Source organism: Sitophilus oryzae, unplaced genomic scaffold (assembly GCF_002938485.1).
Source record: "Sitophilus oryzae breed Bouriz unplaced genomic scaffold, Soryzae_2.0 scaffold_1297_pilon_pilon, whole genome shotgun sequence".
Taxonomy (NCBI): domain Eukaryota; kingdom Metazoa; phylum Arthropoda; class Insecta; order Coleoptera; family Curculionidae; genus Sitophilus; species Sitophilus oryzae.
In genome coordinates this window covers 8,074,995-8,094,572 of record NW_022145945.1, presented here as the reverse complement: position 1 = coordinate 8,094,572, position 19,578 = coordinate 8,074,995, and the positions used below count along the sequence as shown (strand labels likewise).

The 19,578-nt window shown below is 32.6% G+C and overlaps 1 protein-coding gene across 1 annotated transcript in view; it reads left to right on the top strand.

Annotated features, from left to right (window-relative positions):
* Positions 1 to 1,615: 1,615 nt before the first annotated feature.
* The window catches only part of LOC115874683 (signal-induced proliferation-associated 1-like protein 1), a 119,192-nt gene continuing 101,229 nt past the window's right edge, over positions 1,616 to 19,578 (top strand). The window contains exon 1 of the mRNA XM_030889905.1: positions 1,616 to 1,942. The gene's annotated coding sequence lies outside the window, so the exon portion shown is untranslated. The remainder of the gene's footprint in view (positions 1,943 to 19,578) is intronic.

Sequence of the window (19,578 nt, the reverse complement as noted above, 5' to 3'; positions counted from 1 at the left end):
CGATTACAATTCAAGCCACCCTGTATAATGATAGGGTATATAAAGACCTAAAAAGCAACAAATTAGTACTCTAAAAAGTCTTGACGTACAGTATTACATATAAAAAAATGACGCCAGCGCAGCGATGGCTATGAAATGAACTGTCATTTTATATGAGAAAAGTCATTTCCCATGAGATCGTCATTTCCCAGCCAACTGGACGCCTTTTTTTCATACGGTATTATAATAAAAAGGCTGTACTTAAACTGCCGTTAAACGGTAGCTTACTAAAATGCCGTTAATAGGTACGACGTCGTTGATGTGACGCACTTGACGGCTTTATGAAATATAGGAATTTTATAAAGACTAACCAACGCTATCCACCCCACCAAATAACCAACTTAACCAAGGCAACTAACCTCGACACTGATAAAAAAAATTAAAAAACAAATATAAATTAGTAAAAACCAATCAACCCCACCAAATAACCAACTAACCAATGAATTAAAAACCCTCCAGATAACCACGCTAACCAACCCGCCAAATAACTAAACCAATCCAACCAAAAAGAGTGAAACCAATGCAATAAGATCACGCTATAAGCATAAAAATATAAAAAAGTTTTGGTCGGCGTGAGATTTGAACCCCGGACCATACGCTCATGAAGCGATAGCCTCAGCCACGGAGCCACAGGTGCTCTTGCAAAATGCTTATGGCTAGGCATTACTTTCCGCCGACATGAACGACGTCACAATATCTATTGTGACGGAACTATTCTTTAACGGCTGTTTAAGTACATTGTAGTAAAAATAGATTAGCTATGGAATCTGATCTTGACAATATAATTATTTATGAAATACTCATAGCATATTCGTGAAACATTTTTTTGTCAAGGCAAAGAAAACAAAGTCCTCCTACTCTGGGTCCCTCCGCACCAAGGGATAGAAGGCAGTGAAAAAGCAAATGATCTAGCTAGAATAGAAGCGAACACACCACTAACTGGACTAGAACCGTTTTGCTTCCTAAGTGGTAGCCAACTAAAAGCGGCAGTCAAGAACTTGGAAGACTCCATCCGCAGCCTGGAATGGGAATCTTGCAATGGTCTAAGATACTCGAAGAAGTTCCTGAGGGCTTACGATCAAGAAAAATCAAAGATCTTCCTGGATTTAAGTAAGAACAATCTTCAGATTGTCACTGGGTTTTTAACAGGACACTGTCTCCTCAATGAACAGCTCAGTAGATTGAAACTAAGAAGAAACGGCGAATGCAGATATGCAGATTCTGTGGGAAAATGGGGAAACACCAGAACATCTCATCAATGAGTGAGCCGAGACGACAACCATTCGTACCATGAACTTTGTGACGACTGGTATTGCAGATGGAGAACTAATCTCTGTAAAACCGTCCCATATACTGGCTGTTGTCAAAGCCCTGGGACTGTATGATGAGTTATAACTCAAGAAAAGGGACACAATAGATCTGTCAGGTTGCAGTGATTAACCCCCTCCCACTCATCCTAAGTTCTAAAAAAAAATCGTGAAACATGAGGATTTTCTAGAGGACGTGACAACGTTACAGCTGTTTGTTTACTGCCGAGGAGGGGCAAAATCGTGCTCCGTTCAGCGGCCGACTTTGCCCGATTCAAAAGTGCGCCGTTGTCGATTGTCGTCGCGTCCGCTTGTCAATTTCCCCGTTTCTTTCGTTTGTTTGAGTTTATTTTTCCATTTTAATTTATAGTTTAGTTCGTTTTGAGTTCAGCGTCGCGCGTACCCGTTCTGCACATCGTAAATTTTTATTCTTTCGTCGATAGGAGCGCAGGGACAGCATGAAACTGAATTGAGAGTGTGAAATAAATGTTTTTCCCAGTTATCTGCGGTGTTTGTTAAAAGGAATACCAGCAAAAGGCCCGAAAGTGACGTTGTTTTGTGTGCCTCGCCAGAAAAAGTCTTCTCAGAACGAAGGCGTAAGTACCAAGGTTTCAGTTCCGGTGTATGGCTGTATTGCGTGTGTTGCTGCTCGCATTTTTTTATTTAACCTACCGTACGCCCACGTTAACGAGGTGCGAATTTTTACCGTATATTTTAATCGGGCCAGGCCCCAAAAATTGTGAGGGTACTGGATTGGTCTTTAACTGGTGTAGGTACCACCGGGAAAATAAATATGTACCGGAGTGGTACCGTTATGAAATTTAAAGCGCCATTTTGTCAGACTATCTTTATTTCTCTTATTCCTGTCCGTTCTTAATGGAAAGGATGTTTTTGTTGAGTTTATATCATCGAGTTACTAACATCTTATAACGTTTGCGATTCTCATCGCTCCATTGTTAGAACGTCGATGAAAAAATGGCAAATGATGCCACTTGATTCAGTGGCGTATCGTTAGAAACTATATTATCTGTGTTTATATTTTTTATAACTACTGTTTCTTTAAACAAACTTTAATGTCATGCAGTTGTAGGTACTTATTTCTTGTTATATCTTATTGAAGGTTATTCGAGAGGTTATTATTATATTAAAAAAACTTCAGAAAGGATGATATTTATCACTCGATCAAAATCAGGAATGATGTACCTAGTTATGGGAAATGTATTTAAGTTTCTTATGATTTCTTCGATGTTGTTTAATAATTGTCAAGTATTTATCTTTTATTATGACATGGATATCAATGATGTGAAATGCGAATGATTGCATTTACTACTATTGATATTTTTGACACATTGCTTGTTTCTTTTATTTTGTATGCATATGTATATATTTCTCGTCGGTTTTTTGTCTAAGCTTTTTGTTTATATATACAGGGTGCTACAAATTCGAGGTACGAGCATTGGTATCTCGGTAACCGTAATAAATACGAACATGGTTAAATTGGGGCAAAGTTGCGCATTAGGATGTTCACCAAGATGCCATCAAAAAAGTTTTGGAAATTTCAAAGATTGCTGAGTTTTTTGGAAAAAAACGGATTTTTTTTGAAAATCAATTTAATTTTTTCCTGCCGTTATTTTTTAGCAAATCAAAAAACTAATTGCCCGTTCTCATAGCCAATTTATTGGAGCTATCTGATGGTATTTTTAGATTTTCAAATTAGCTTATAATTTGTGAGATACAGAGGCCGAATTAATTTTTTTAAATACGGACCTGCATTTTTTATTTCAGATTTTGAAAGAACTCGGTCTCCTGAGTACAATCATATGCCACATTTGATACTTTTTTTTTGTTTTGGGTAAACCAATAATAAAAAAACATTTTAATTGCTATTTAAAATAATTTCAAATCCAACTCTGGTTTTTTAATTTATTTAATCTGATTATATTCAGCACAACAAACAACAATATTGATTAGCGCTAATTAATATTGAATAAAGAAGATCAATAAAAATTGTTTTGGACATTTGAAATCAATACATTTCAACATTAAGAGTACAAAAACAATTAACGAGTAATAAAAAACAATTAAAGAGTACAAAATGCATTCGGAACTATAAGAAGATCTGTTGAAAGAGCTATAAATAAGATTGAACGAAAAATAAATTTGTGCATCATGGAGGGTGGTAACCCTTTAGAACATGCAGAGCATTAGAAACTAGTTTGTAGAAGTTGATTTATTTATAATAACTACGATTAATATTATGCATATTATTAGATCCTACACTGGGATTTCAAATTCACAATAAAAAAAGTTAAAAATATTAGATATCTTTAAATTGCTGACGTGGATATTAATTATTTGAATCTTTCAATTGACGTGATTTTCCTTATTCAATGTTAATTAGCGCTGATCAATATTGTTGTGCTGAATATAATCAGATTAAATAAATTAAAAAACCAGAGTCGGACTTGAAATTATTTTAAATAACAATTAAATAGTTTTTTTATTGTTAAGGTATCCAAAACAAAAAAAAGTATCAAGTGTGCCATATCATTGTACTCAGGAGACCGAAATCTTTCAAAACTTGAAATAAAAAATGCAGGTCCGTATTTAATAAAATTAAGTTGGCCTCTGTATCTCACAAATTATAAGCTAATTTGAAAATTTAAAAATACGACCAGATAGCTCTAATAAAGTGGCTATGAGAATGTGCAATTAGTTTTTTTATTTTCTAAAAAGTAACGACAGGAAAAAATAAAATTGATTTTCAAAAAAATCCGTTTTTTTTTTCAAAAAATTTTTAAAACTTTTTTGATGGCATCTTGGTGAACATGCCAAGGAGCAACTTTGCCCCAATTTAACCAACTTCGTATCTATTACGGTTTCCGAGATACCAATGCTCGTACCTTGAATTTGTAGCACCCTGTATAAGGCCTTATTTTTATTGTTTAGCTTTTTACAGCTGTTTATGCAGACGTCTTTAATAATTAAAGGAAGTACCTAGGTGGAGCTAGAAGAATGAGATGATAGATACAGTAAATAATTCTTATTTAATATTTTTTATATTTTATGTAGTTACCTAGTTATCTCACTATGTGATAAGAAAATATTCATTTAATTATTTTTGAGCTATACTTTTTGGGGATGTACTTATTATTATTATGTATTAATTTTTGCTAATCCTTGTCAAGTACGCGAATGGTTTTAGAGCTTTCTGACTCTTGGTAGATAAGTGGCAATTATTTGATTAGACTTGATAGAGTCTTCAGATAGCTATCATTAACAATTTAACATGTTGCTAACTCTCTATACTAAGGTGCTCAAGCTAAGGTTTTTATCGTAGATTTTTTTTATTTATTATTTTTCTTGATACCTAATTTGAAAACCAAAAATATTTAAAAAAATGCAGTGTCCTTCGGGCATGAGTGCTCATTGATCATTGAATTGTTTTGACTATAGGTTTCGCTATAGGTAGTAACTTAGAATATAATTTGAATGGAATTTACTACATTATTGTTAATTTTACCTTGACTTTCAAATGAAATACTACATCTGCGGACCTTGTTTGTTTTGACATGTTACCTACAACAGTGTATGAAATTTTTGATTATTAATTTAATCTCTGAATTAATCATGCAGAACACCTGAATAGACATTTATAAAAAAAAATTATTTCGTTATCAGTATGTATCTACCTCTTCTTATTTTTTTTAAGTTTCATGTTCCATTACTTCTTTTCAATATCGGAACTAGGTATAGTTTGTCCAAAGAGAGGACCCTGACAGTGTCAGTTGTGTCTGTCATTTTAATTCACAGGGAAGTAATTGTGTATCGTCTGTCGAAATAATTTTCTGTTATCACAACTCGTGAGATTTTTTTGTAAAAACCTACTGAACATAATGAGTAATCTACAACAAAATATAATTTCGTACTAACGTTCACTGAGACACACCCACTAATAAAAAGTAACAGAGGTACCTACTTTTTCGATACCCCCGTATAGACCTGTTGTGATCACACACGCCTTAACTTGTAAATAAATAACTGACGTGTATGATTTTTCAATGCTCTGAGCTATGTTAATATTGTTAATATGAATTATTGCTACAGAAACAAATGATCGTTAATAGATAAACATCTATAAAACTTTAAATACAAAAAGTGTTTTGTCTGAATAGAATGTTTAATTTTGTTACTGCTTGATATAATATGTCATAGGCTAAAATCCGACAATACATATATGCAATTTTATTATGCAGATATCGATGTATTGTTCTTTTAGCGAGTGGCTGACCAAACTGTTAGGGAAATTTAAAATTATTATTACATTCTAGTCTCCATTTTAAAAGGTTGTCCGATAAGCTTACCGTCTATATAACCGTTTCAATCGCATATTTCGAATTGGGTCCTTCCGTTGCGCACCTCATTTCGCATACCAATTAGTCCATTATTAACCGCTTAACAATTACAAACAGTTAAGCCACTCGGTCTAGAGACAGTTAGGTTGGAATTGGCAACGGGCAAAATCAACGTAGTCGAACGCCTATGCAGTTTTGAATGAGCTATATGGAAAATTCATCAGTTTCGAGATCTATTAATAATTGTACCATCGTCCTCGATGGCAAACAATAGATGGGAAGAAAAAGATATAAAGAGCCCAAGGTGTTTTACTCGTACAATAGTAATTTTAATGAAATATTGTTTTATTTTGAAACTAACTAAAAGAATTTCGGATTTCAATTGTCTTACATTTATTTCAACGTAAACTGAAAATTACGTGCCACTCGCTCTCGCTGATACCTATTCAGTGCGCGCGGAACTTTATTGTGATAAGGATCCCTGACCGTTGTCAAATGTAAACTAATCTAATTCCTAAAACTACTGAGCTTTTATACTACAGCCAGGCCGTGAAGAAGTTGTTGGGTGCAGTTCCAGTTATTAGACATCGTGAAAAGGATACTTCTGGCGAAAGTAATCTAGACTCTAGACATCAGAGGGCCACATGGAAACCCTGCGACCTGTGAGGTCTATTATGTTTGTCCCCTTTCTATATCTGCACCCATTCTCCTATCCCTGTGTCCTGCACTAACCTATGCAGGCCCTTGATAGGATGGAAGCATAGTTCCTCCGGTTCTAGCCTAGTTTTCCCAAATAAAATGTGTCGCTTGCGATCCAGAGTCTCGCAGTGACATATTATGTGCTCCGCTGTTTCAGGATCTTTATCGCAGAGTCTGCAGCAAAGACTTCCCTGATACAGGTTGAGCTTGTTCAGGTAACACTTGACAGCAATGTGTCCTGTCAAGAGGCCTGTTGTAATCCACACTTTATTCCTGCTAAGCATTAGCAATTCTTTTTGCGGTTTTAGAACTAGGTCTTTCGATAAAGGCCTTGTTGTGCCTGTGTCCCTGCCTGTTTCTCCAGTGGGCATTCTCCTTTAAAAAGGTTGTTACTAAATTTTCCAAACTATATGACTTAATGCACCAATTATAATATAGAGTTTTGACTTCTTAAAGGGTAATAAAATGGTGGTAAAATATAAATTAACAATTATATTTCTTTCTTCTATGTTCATACTACATTCTTTCTCTGTCGTTATTCGTGACTGGGTGTCATTACAACTAATTTAAATAACATTAGTGAGTCGTCGTGCGATGTGTTTATTACCAACTATGTCTAATTGTTATAAAGAACATAACAAACATTTTAACATACTTCTGTTTCGACTAGAGAATTTTTAGGTTAATTGGCTAGTCTGGCAATAGACATGCTAATAAAGTGAAAAGATATTTTCGTTTTTCTTGGAGTGTTTTGGGTCGTTTGGCGATTTTTTGTATTCAGTGCATTTATCTCATGCTCAAAGATTCATAAGTTGTTTTGTTTGCCCTTATATCATCTCATTGTTTATATTTTGTCTTTTATTTAGATATTTTATTAACGTCGTTTATTATAAGATAAAAAAAATTGAAATACCAATATATATTCGATACCAATTAAACTTTTAGTTACGTAATCAAGGATGTGATTTTTAAATTCATTGTTGCCATTTTTAAATTCATTGCAAACCAAACCAAACACTAAACACACAATATTTGTGTAATATTCGAGGTAATATTATTTCTGTTATATGTATAACTATTGACTACTGTAGTGTAACTACAGTGTCTGTAGTTATATATTTCCTGATATTTCGACATTTCAGTAACAACAATTGTATATATTGTTCCCGTTTTCTTCACAAAGCTATAAAAATAGTTTTAAAATCCAGTCCAAACAATGGTAAACACATAAAGTTAAAGGTACCGACTATTTTTAAATATCCCATTAAATAAAAATAAAATTTGGGTATCATTCTATTTATAACGAATTATAAGTAAATTGAGGTAATAAAATAATTAATATCTTGGTAGTTATACAAGTAAGCACAACAATACAGGTATATTATTTGAATTTTTCAGGCGATAGCGGTTAGTTTATTTCACAGTAAATGCATTTTAAATTAGGTATTTATGTAATGCAATATGATCTTAGTGAAACTTGTTAGATACTAATAACAGAATTTAGTTTAGGTAAGGTTTAGGTATGAGGTTTATGTTATTTTTGGCTTGAAAATGAAGATCGCTGGTATTTCGTATGTAAGATATTATGGTAAATGTCAATAATTCGTGATTTCCAAGCCAACTAAACGCCCTTTTTTCCATCATACGACATATTTAGTACTTATAAAAGAATTCTTATTTTTGTTGTTTATTCTATGTTTGAAACGAATAAATTTTGAATACATAAACGCAGATTTTTTATTCAAAAATATTTTCGTCAAACCTATTACAGATATTACACATTTTAATATGGCAACACTGTCGCTTTCAGTTCCACACCGTTTTCGATATGCCTTTGCTGGTCAAATTAGAGAAAATAAGTGTTTTAATGCGTTGGTCGCAGAATGATTGGTGTCTCCACCGTACAGCACTTGACGACTAACGAAAAATCAAATCAGCCTTGTCACAGATTCGCCCATTAGTGAGAGCGCCCACCAAAGCGACGTAGCACGTAATCTGGCAAGAAACATGCATCTGGCACGTTACGTGGAATTGAACAAGTGAGAGCGCCCACCAAAGTGACGTAGCATCTGACGTGGCACGTATTCTGGCAAGTAACATGCATCTAGCAAGTTACATCAAATTGAACAAACGACAATAAGTGTGTCAGCGCACACTAAAGTAGCGCTGTCAGAAACGTGCCATTTGTCGTTGTAGCATGCCATGCCTCTGCTTCAAAAATAGATCTGGTTCTACTTTTCGCCACGTGCTATTAAGGCGTTACTAGAATTTAGTAAAAATGAAGACCGATTTGGATTTCAATATACGTTTTGTATCATTGATTGAGGCTTTTCTAACTAGCACATCAAAGGTTCCTTTTTTCATTTTATAAAATGCTTGAAATCTTTCTGGATACATATTCAATTCCTTAAAAATACTAAATCCACTATTCCTTTGTCTCTTTTTCTAAAAGGGGTGTTTCCAACAGCGACGCTTTGGATAATTTTGGTTCATATTGATTAGGTTTACAACTGCTAACAAATCTTCATCCTCTGAGGACATGTTTACACCACTGCTACGTCACTTATATGTGCGCTGCTTTCTGAAAAATCATGCAACTCTATTGCCATGTATGTGCAACGTCATATTTTACGTCACTTTGGTGGGCGCTCTCCCCAAATGACAAAAAGTGTGTCAGCGCACACTGAAGTAGCGCTGTCAGAAACGTATCATTTGTCGTTGTAGCATGCCATGCCACTGTTTCAAAAATAGAACTGGTTCTACTTTTCGCCCCGTGCTATTAACACGTTACTCGATTTGATAAAAAAGAAGGACGATTTGGACTTCAATATACGTTTTGTACCACTGATCGTGGCTTTTCTAACTAGCACATCAAAGGTTTCTTTTTTCTTTCTATAAAATGCATGAACTCTTTCAGGATAGATATTCACTTCCTTAAAAACACTAAATTCACTGTTCCTTTGCCTCTTTTTGTAAAAGGGGTGTATCCAATAGCGACGCTTTGGATAATTTTTTTTCACATTAATTAATTTTACAACTGCTAATAAATCTTCATCCTCTGAGGACATGTTTACGCCACTGCCACATCACTTATATGTGTGCCATGTGTGCTTCCTGAAAAATCATGCAACGCTATTGCCATATCATTGCCATGTATGTTCAACGTCATATGCTACGTCACTTTGGTGGGCGCTCCCCCTTAGGTTGTGTATCTTCCCAATTACCGTTAAAACCATAGGTTAAAACTAAAAACTTTCAATAAAAATTAAAAACTCAGTTGTTAGTATGGTTAGGATGGAACATATATTCAAACTATATTATACCGAATATCGTCAGAACAAGCAGTACCACAACAACAAAGCTCAGATTTTTACGAAAAAAATAAGCAAGATAAAACTTAGAAATGTAAACAAAGCAAAACCTCCAAGGATTTAAGTCGTAAATAAAGAACTGTGTACTACTTGTCTTGTACTTTTCCATCCTAATTTAAATTTTTAGTACTACATTATATTCTGCTTACAGGAAATAAATAAATTATGATAATGAGCAGCTTATATTTATAACATTGCACTTTAGGTTTATGTTCCTTGGTATTTTTGATGTCGATTTGCTTCTTTTGTACTGTTCATTCTTTGGAGTCGCTGCCAAGAATTTCTCGAAAGATATGAGGTTAAGACGTCTATTATCATCAGGCATGAACCGTATCGTCGACATGAATGATGTGACAGTGTTGCTAAAAATTTTCGAGCGAATTTCTTCAACGGAACCTTAAAAAACCTTAATATTCCTTAACTTCACAAAAAATTCCAGATCCACCAAATAGAAAAACAACCAAATTTCACAAAAACACGATTAAAAATGCCGTGATTCTGTGATAGATACTCGACAGCAGTATAATCATTGTAAAAGGAAAAGAGTAGTGGCACTCTCCCAAATATTTTTTGCCAGTTTTTCAAATCTGTCGAATATCGGCAGATTGCAGAGCGTTTCAGTTGAGTTCCGTCCGTCGATCTGCGAGGTTCGAGCGTTGCGTCCCAGCACAGAGACGGATTGACAAAAAAAATTAGTGCCTTACTGTGTGCTGCTATTGGTTGTAGTAATAAGTCAAAAAAATTGTTCTTTGAGTTTTTTTTTGAGAGTCATTTGTGATCATGTTTGTGTTCAGGTTAATTTTCTCATTACTGATTACTACTTAATAATTTGATATTATTTTCATTTAAATCTCAATTTTTTATCGATTCTACTTTTGACAACCATCCCTTGCTTGCTGTTTAACGAACTGCACTATCATTGAACAAAAATTTGCTAGTACCGAAAGTACTGAAAAAAAACTGGAAATCCCGGTTCCTTAGAGGCATGGTACCGAAATTACCGGTTTCGAAGCACAACTCCGGTTCCGGAAACGCTATAACGTACCATAACTGTAAATCACCCTATACAGGGTGAGTCTTAAATAAGTGCAAATATTTTAGGGGTAGTATATTTTGGCCCTAGAAATATGAGGATTTTTCTTGGCAATTTTTTTTTTGAAAAGAAATCTGGATTTTTTTTAGTTTTTAGTTAAACACCGTAATTTCTTGATAATCCTGGTTCTTTTGAGATATCAAAGAACCGGGACTCGAAATTATTAATTTCCGGTTCTTCTGATACCTTCGGGACTCGGTAACAATAACTAAAAAAATTATCTTTTATTACGTGAGAAAGTAGTGATGCTATTTATCATTGTTTTTGCATCTTGTCACTTTTGAAATTTCTGTAATGTTTATTAGCAATTATTGAAGTTTAAATATGTTATTTTATTATTTAGTACAATGTGTTGTTCAATGTATTAGTTATCCTATGAAAATCACCTAACCAATATATTACTACAAAACAAACACATTAATGTTAAAATTAAACTTGTTTTAAATAAAAAAAGTTGTATAAAATCTTTGAAATAGATAATAATATAAAATATGTCATTCTATATTTCTTTCGCATTTCTTCCCATCAGAAGATATTCAGATACAGAAGAATTGTTACTTACACGAAATGTGAAAATATTCTGTTTTCAAATTAATTTTAACTCGATGATCAATTTATTTTATTTTATTGTGAATTCATATTTTCCTAACTACATCTCTGTGAAACTATGGCGAGTGCCACGACTGTACTTTGCCTAGTTATAGACTAGTATCGTGACTACTGACGTAGCTGTATACTACGTCAGTAGTCACGGGATGCGAAAACAAGGTTATATAAAATGGCAGAAAAAGAACAAAGGATTTGACAAGTATTTTCAAGATGCGTTGAAAAATAAAAATGTATCTGTTAATTTTTTGTTAAGTGTTAAAATCTTTCGAATTGGGGACTTCTTGACAGCAACATTGCTTTAAACTGAGGCATCCTTAATTAAACAAAGGGAAAAAATAGACGCGTGGAAAACACAATAAATACGCCTACTCTATATTTTAACAATTTTTATTGTGCAAAACTGCCAGTAACCTTCATATTGTTTTCCGTTTGGATAAAAATTGAAGGAAATCCTTCAATTCTGGCAACTCTGATGTGACAACACTGAAAGTATGTATAGGATGCCCAATTTTTAGCGTTTTAACATAGTAGATAATTTTAGAATCCAAGAAAAAAAATTATATGATAAATAAATCAAAGTGATTGTCCAAATACTTAAATTCAACAGCTTATTTTGTAGTGGCGTTAAAGAACGGAGAAGTACAATTATGGAAATCAATTAAAATTCTGCTTTAAGCCTACCACAATTAAATAAAGCTGGTATGACCATTTTAGGTAAACTAAATACGAAAGTTTTTGAACTTGAACTATTACGACTTTTTCCTTAACCTTATGTAATTCTCATATAAAAAAAGTTTTGCTTTGTACCATGATTATAATAAAGAAAAATGATGATTTGCAAGACGTGCTTAGTAGCCACTTTTTAAGCCTTCTTTGGTGTATTTATATTTTCTTTTGAATTTTTTTATTGAATTATATCTTATTCTGTCTGAAAAAAGTCACCGGGAAACTGGTTTCCGTTTGGACTCACTGGTATTCTAAAATAATAACATTTTATTTTTGCTATACAGTGGATAAATAGCTAGACTTTATAAGTATACCTCAAAACGCTGTCTGCATTTCTATTGGGCAGCTGACTGAAACCTGTAATAACTAGTATAATAAGCCTTGGACCATATTATACAGTGTTAAAAAAACATAATTTCTTGATAATATGGCAACATAGGTAGTAGATTAAATGCACATGAAAGAAAATCCAGGAAAGTTCCAGTGGTTCTCAAAATTTAAGCAAAAAAGCATTTTTTGTTTAAATTTTCAAAGTAAAATAACTCGGTTATTTTGGACTTACTTGAAAAACGGTAAAGAGAAAAAATATTTCTTTTGACTAGATCTACCACCCCTTAAAATACTTGCACTTATTTCTGGGACACCCTGTATAGAGATTACTAGCTAAGTATTGGCCTAATCTGTGGTTTTAAATACAAATTAAAATGGTGAACACATTGAACGCTTGACCTCATACTGGGCTACAGACATATTTTTTTCTCGTATTATTATTAGACTAGGGCACTAGATTATACGTATTTCTTATACACCGTTATGTTGTATTATGTATGACGTATGTACTGCAATTCGCTATACTGCTATATATTATTGTTTTATTACAATAACCTGATCCACTTTAATGTCGAATAATAGATACATACTTTAATACTTTCACAATTTAGATGTTTAGAATACAATTTGCAGGGTCCAGGGGAATAACTTGATAAGTACCAATTTGTTAATTTTAGGATTTTACAATATTATATTAGATCTCACTGGTCCCTACAATATATTCTATTTTCTTCTTATATTTTCTTTTAATCAAAATAAATAAACAATATAATAAACAGTTATTATTTATATCAACAAAACTCATCTTCGTAACAGCACTTAAAAGACATAAAGGGCCGTTAAAGTTAAAAACATTCTAATAAAGTTGCGATGAGTTTTTATGGCTATTAAGCTATATTGTCCACTTCGCACTAAAGATGTTCTAAAGGGGACAATGTTCGACTGACTGCAAGGTCTGCTAGTAAACATTTCTAAGGTTAAAATATCACACAACTTTATTTAAACCAAAAACTCGTTATACAAAACTAAAGTGTCAAAATGAACGACAATGTCAGTAAATAAATAAATAAATGCTACAATTTGACATTCTTTATAGCAGAGCTAGGTATAGTCTATAAAATGAAAAACTTTGAATTTTGACCGTTATTTTTTATCAACATGGCAAATATAGAATCCCTCTGTGCCTGAACGAATCAGATAGGTAACTCTTTTTACTTTCGTGAAATAGAAAAGGAAAATAATAAAACAAGTGACATTTCTTCCTCTTCTTGCAAAAATCAACACGAAATGTCATAATTCTCAAAAGTAAAATGTCATCAGCTTTTGACATTTCTAAATATCAGACCAATGCCGTCTCTAATACAGGGTTGTTCACCACATACGACACGGAGTATGGTAGCTAAACGATTAGATTTTTATAAATTGTAAGTTTTGGGTTCGTTGAAGGACTATTAGAGCTACAATTTAAAAATAGTTTTACAAGATACAGAGTGTACCAAATAAGTAAAAAATATTATAGTTGTATTTTTTTAAATGAAACACCCTGCATATTATTCTATTTTTGGATTCTACGATTGAAATAAAGGTAAATTTGACTAAGGTTTATCACACTTAAACCTTACTGTTTTTGAAATATTTTCAATTTTATGAAATTGCACTAAAAATTTTAAGGCTTTATTTCTCCAAGGGTATCAAAGTTTTTAATACTAAATATTTACTGAAGATTATTTATTGATCAGATATTGTGTTGCTATAATAAAAAATTTACTACCTTATACAGAGTGTTCAAAAATTTATATTAAATAATTACTAGCTTTAAACGGCAATAACTTGTTTAATGTAAATGGAACACCCTATATATTTTACATAAATCATATGCACAATGTAATTGTCTATCAAATTGTATTATACCATTTTTTACCTATCTCTTCAAGTTTTTGTAGAAAATGCATTTTCTTATAATTTAGACCTCATTTATCACTATACCCATGAAATATTTTAGATTATTTTTAAAGATGTAACAAATTTTCAAAGAGTACAGATACTAATATTGTCGATATAGTTCGCTTATTTCATTAAAAAATAAAAAAAAAACTGTTTAAATATTTTTTGTTAACAAGGACCAATTAATATGATCCCAGCATTCAAACTACATTAATTGACTGTTTACGTTGATTAATAATATTTGCTCCAAATAATTAAAAACTGAATTTTGTGTATGTATTAGACGGTGTGGTAAAAAGTAACACTTTATACATTTTATTTCATTTTTTGACGAATGCTTATTTATAAAAACAGAAACCTTCATCTTCATAACTTATTATTATATTGATTCTGAGCCAAGTTCACACACACATTTATTTAGTATACTTTATTAATTAAACTAAAACTAATTTTTGGTCGGAAATAATGGATATGTATATTTAATTGGTATACTCTTTCACAAAGATTTAAATAGTTTTTTTGTATACCAATGGGCTTGCAATACATTTTGTACATATATGTTGCTTTAAAAAAATCTGAAATGTCAATATTCCATGGGTATAGTGATAAATGAGGTCTAAATTATAAGAAAATGCATTTTCTACGAAAACTTGAAGAGATGGGTAAAAATGGTATAATACAATTTGATAGACAATTATATTGTGCATCTGATTCACCTAAAATATATAGGGTGTTCTATTTAAATTAAACAAGTTATTGCCGTTTAAAGCTAGTAATTATTTAATATACATTTTTGGACACTCTGTATAAGGTAGTAAAATTTTTATTATTGCAACACAATATCTGATCAATAAATAATCGTCAGTAAATATTTAGTATTAAAAACTTTTATACCCTTGGAGAAATGAAGCCTTAAAATTTTTACTGCAATTTCATAAAATTGAAAATATTTAAAAAACGGTAAGGTTTAAGTGTGATAAACCTTAATCAAATTTACCTTTATTTCAATCGTAGAATCCAAAAATAGAATAATATACAGGGTGTTCCATTTAAAAAAATACAACTATAATATTTTTTACTTATTTGGTACACTCTGTATCTTGTAAAACTATTTTTAAATTGTAGCTCTAATAGTCCTTCAACGAACCCAAAACTTACAATTTATAAAAATCTAATCGTTTAGCTACAATATTCCGTGTCGTATGTGGTGAACAACCCTGTAGAACAGCCTCAGAGCGAGATTCATGACGTCACGCTAGTTAGATACTACGGATTAATAAATATGTTGTAGAATACATGGAAAACATAATTATTACAGTACAAACCAAAAATACGAGGAATACTTAATTATGTTTTCCATGTATTCTACAACATATTTATTAATCCGTAGTATTTAATTAGCAATCGTGACATCGTAAATCTCGCTCCGAGGCAGTTCTATTAGAAACGGCATTGCGTCAGCATAGCCGCAAGTTGCTAACCCAATAAAATTAACACTAGAAAAGTCCGCGGGAACTGTCAAATTCAAAGTTATTCGTTTCACAGGCTATACCACCTGAATCCCCAGCGCGAAATTTAAATTCCAGTTAGTCAGCCCGGCGCCGAAAATGTCCATGGTTGGCAACAATGAATTTAAAAGTTGCGCCCTCGATTATACGCACCGAACTAAAAGTTTAATTGATATCAGATATGGTATAAAAAGTGTGTCTATCTTCTAATCGTTTTTTTTTCCATAGCAACTGTTAAAATTGCTAACTTTATATCTTATATCTATCAAAAATAGTAGATAAAATAGTACTTTAACCGCAAGGGTAGATTAAATGATACTTTAACAGCGAGGATAGGCTAAAAACTATATTTCTTCTCGCACTCGTTTTTTAATTACTTCCATTTTTGAAAATTTTTGTATTCCTTTCCATAAGTTATTCGGGATTTAAATGGAAGTAGTTTGGATATGGCGTTTGCCGCCTCAGCCTGAAAATCTGTTGGTAATTTACTTATTTCGTTTTGAGCCATTTCTGGCTCCAATTCAATCAGCAACCTACACGAAAGAGAATTAAAAAATATTGACTCAAAACATGCTCAAAACTGACAACTAAAGAAACAGCTTTATTTATTTGTCAAATTACATAGAAAGCAACGCCACCCCAGCACAGTATTTTTTCCACTCGTAATAAATTCCTTGAAATAATAATTTCTGAATGTTTTTTAAAATGTAACTCGCTATGGAATAAAATATTGTTTTATACGCGACGATAAAATTGCATTATCGTTTCCTGAAATTAATTCACTCGCGATTTTATCGCTCGTGTGTTAATCTTTTCGGTCGACGATAAAATACCATTTTATCGTCTTGTATAAAAAAAACTATTATTACTAAGGATATTTTAAGTTTTAAAAGGCTACTTCCTCTAATGTCATAATTCCCATTAATATTTTATTTATTTATCAATATTACTTTTATCAATAAATCAGTGGAATAAAAGTATACGTTTTCACTTTTTAAATTAAAAAAAATATAAAATTAAAGGTGCGTACTCACTAGAGCATTTTGCTCCGAACGAACCAAACGAGCCGAGCGCGCCGAGCCGAATTCGGCATGTGAATACCTACGTGTTCGCGAGCAAAATTTCATCGAACCGAGCGCGCCAAACATTTTCGCCGGCTTGTCGGTACATGCATTTTGCTCAAAGGGGATGTGTTGTTCAGTGCGTACGGAGGTTACGTCAAAATACTTGTTCTTTATCTCTTGGTTAGACAACAACTGAACCACACTACAGCTGTAACGCAACTTTCTGCGTTATATACCTCTCTCAACGCTCTTAACTGTCAATCACTACTACAATACTGAGTATTTTAATAGCCCTCACATTACTGGTTTGTGAATTTCAAAGCCTTTATATCTGTTGTAATATCCAAATTTAACAATAATGGACATTTAATTTCGATATAACACTGTATAGGTACATAACTCACCCCCCATAAAGAGAAATACTTCACCCTATGTATTTAGCACACCTGATTCGAGGGGAAAGCAAAGCGTTAAAAGGGTGGTTCCAAAAGCCCAACTGTTGCATGCTAACATAGCGTGTATAGAGTTACAGGGGCCATTATTGCTAGCCGCCGACTCTCAAAGTTCACCGACAAACTACATTTTATCACGTTTCTCCTGCCATTTGAAACAGAAAATTGAAAAAATCATTGTAGGCACATTGTACAATGCGCGGCTTTGTTTGGGCGGTAGGTAAAAAAAGTACGGGAACCGCACAAATTTATTTCTGTTATTCTTCGCTGTTACGGTTGATTATTTACATTATAAAAAATGTCTATACCTCTGTGGCGGTATAATTTCGCCACTTGTACTGTAAGCAAATCTACAAAATAAAATAGATATTTTTACGTGACTTTCTCACGTAACAAAAAATATTTTTTTAATTATTATTACCGAGGCCCGGTTCTGTGATGACCAAAAAGAGCTGAACTCTAATTGGTAGTATTAATTAGAACTTCCAGAACCGTACTAAATTATTTTCGTTCAACGTTTGTGGAGTTCGTCAATTAGCAAGCAAATCAAAACTCAAAAGTAAAACCGATAAAAAATAGAGTTTCAAATGAAAATAATATCAAATTGTTAAGTCATGAGAAAGTAAACATGAACACAAATAATGAACACAAGCCAAAAAAAAAAGAAAATACATAGGCACCTTAAACATTACATCAAACAACATCAACCAGCCTCGAAACCAACTTAACTAAATTAGAAAAAAAAAACTTAACATTTTCAATTAAAGATGCAAATGCCTATAGAAACATAACACAAAAAAATATAACTATGTAATACATTCAGCAATATTATACTAAATAAGAAAATACCATATTTAAACTTCAATAATTGCTAATAAACATTATAGAAACTTCAAAATAACTTCATATGTAAAAACAGTAAGAGATACTATCACTAATTATTTAGAACAGTTTGATTTCGACTGCTAGAAAATATTTTCTTTATATAAAGGACTTTCTCAAGTAAAGAAGACACTTCGAGTCCCGAAAGTACCGAAAGAACCGGGAATTAATAATTTCGAGTCCTGGCTCTTTGATGTCTCAAAAGAACCGGGAATTCCCGGTATTTTCGGTTTTGGGATTTCCCGGTTCTGAACCCGAGTCAGCTGTGATTTCCTAATAAACAAATTTGTCTAACGGACAGAAAAATGCTTAACGTTTCGGGAAGTCTATGCCATCAAAAACACAGAATGTAAAAAAATGCCAAGTCTGACGACACAATTCTTCCACTATAAAAAATTGTGAGATTTCATATAAAACCAAGTCATTTTATTTTATTTAGTTTTTTTAAGCACCTATTCAACCATTTTGTTATAAATTGTTATTGTTAGTATCACAATATTAGGCATCTAGGGATCGGCAAGACAAGAAATCTTGTCTTGACAAGCAATTTCTTGTCTTATCTTGACTTATTTTCAAGAATTAAAAAAAATCTTGTCTTGACCATTTCTTGAGAGTTGATTTCTTGTCTTGATTCAAGAAATCTTGAAATTTCTTGATATCTTGACAAAAGGGGAACCCCCGTTTAAAATTCGTTTATTAAAGGGGAACCCATTGTTTAAAAGTCGCGGTGAGATTGGTTAATGTGATGTTTATGCTTTGTGCGTAAAATCGAGGGTCAGGCATCCAATTTTCAAAAAATTCAAAAACTTTGGGCTCATTATACTACAGTAACCAAAATCATCAGATTTACATAATTTTGTTAATTATTATTATTATTATGTAACATTAAAATGAGTGAATTGTGATGGTTCGTTGAGCAGCAAATCTGAGCCATTCGTAATTGGATCTGGTTCAGAATACCTACCACCTCAGACAGCTGGACGTAGAAGTTTAATTAGTGACTTTGACAGTAGTGACGGTGATAATACTACTACAGATAAAAACAATCAAAACAACAATGACAAAAGCTACTCTACTTCGGTGGCGTACATTAAAATGTGTAATTCTTTTATTTTAAAAGTTTTGTTAAATCAAAAAGTCTGTATGCCACTGAAGTAGACCCGCTTTGCAAAGTTTTTTTTATTCTAATATCGTAGGCC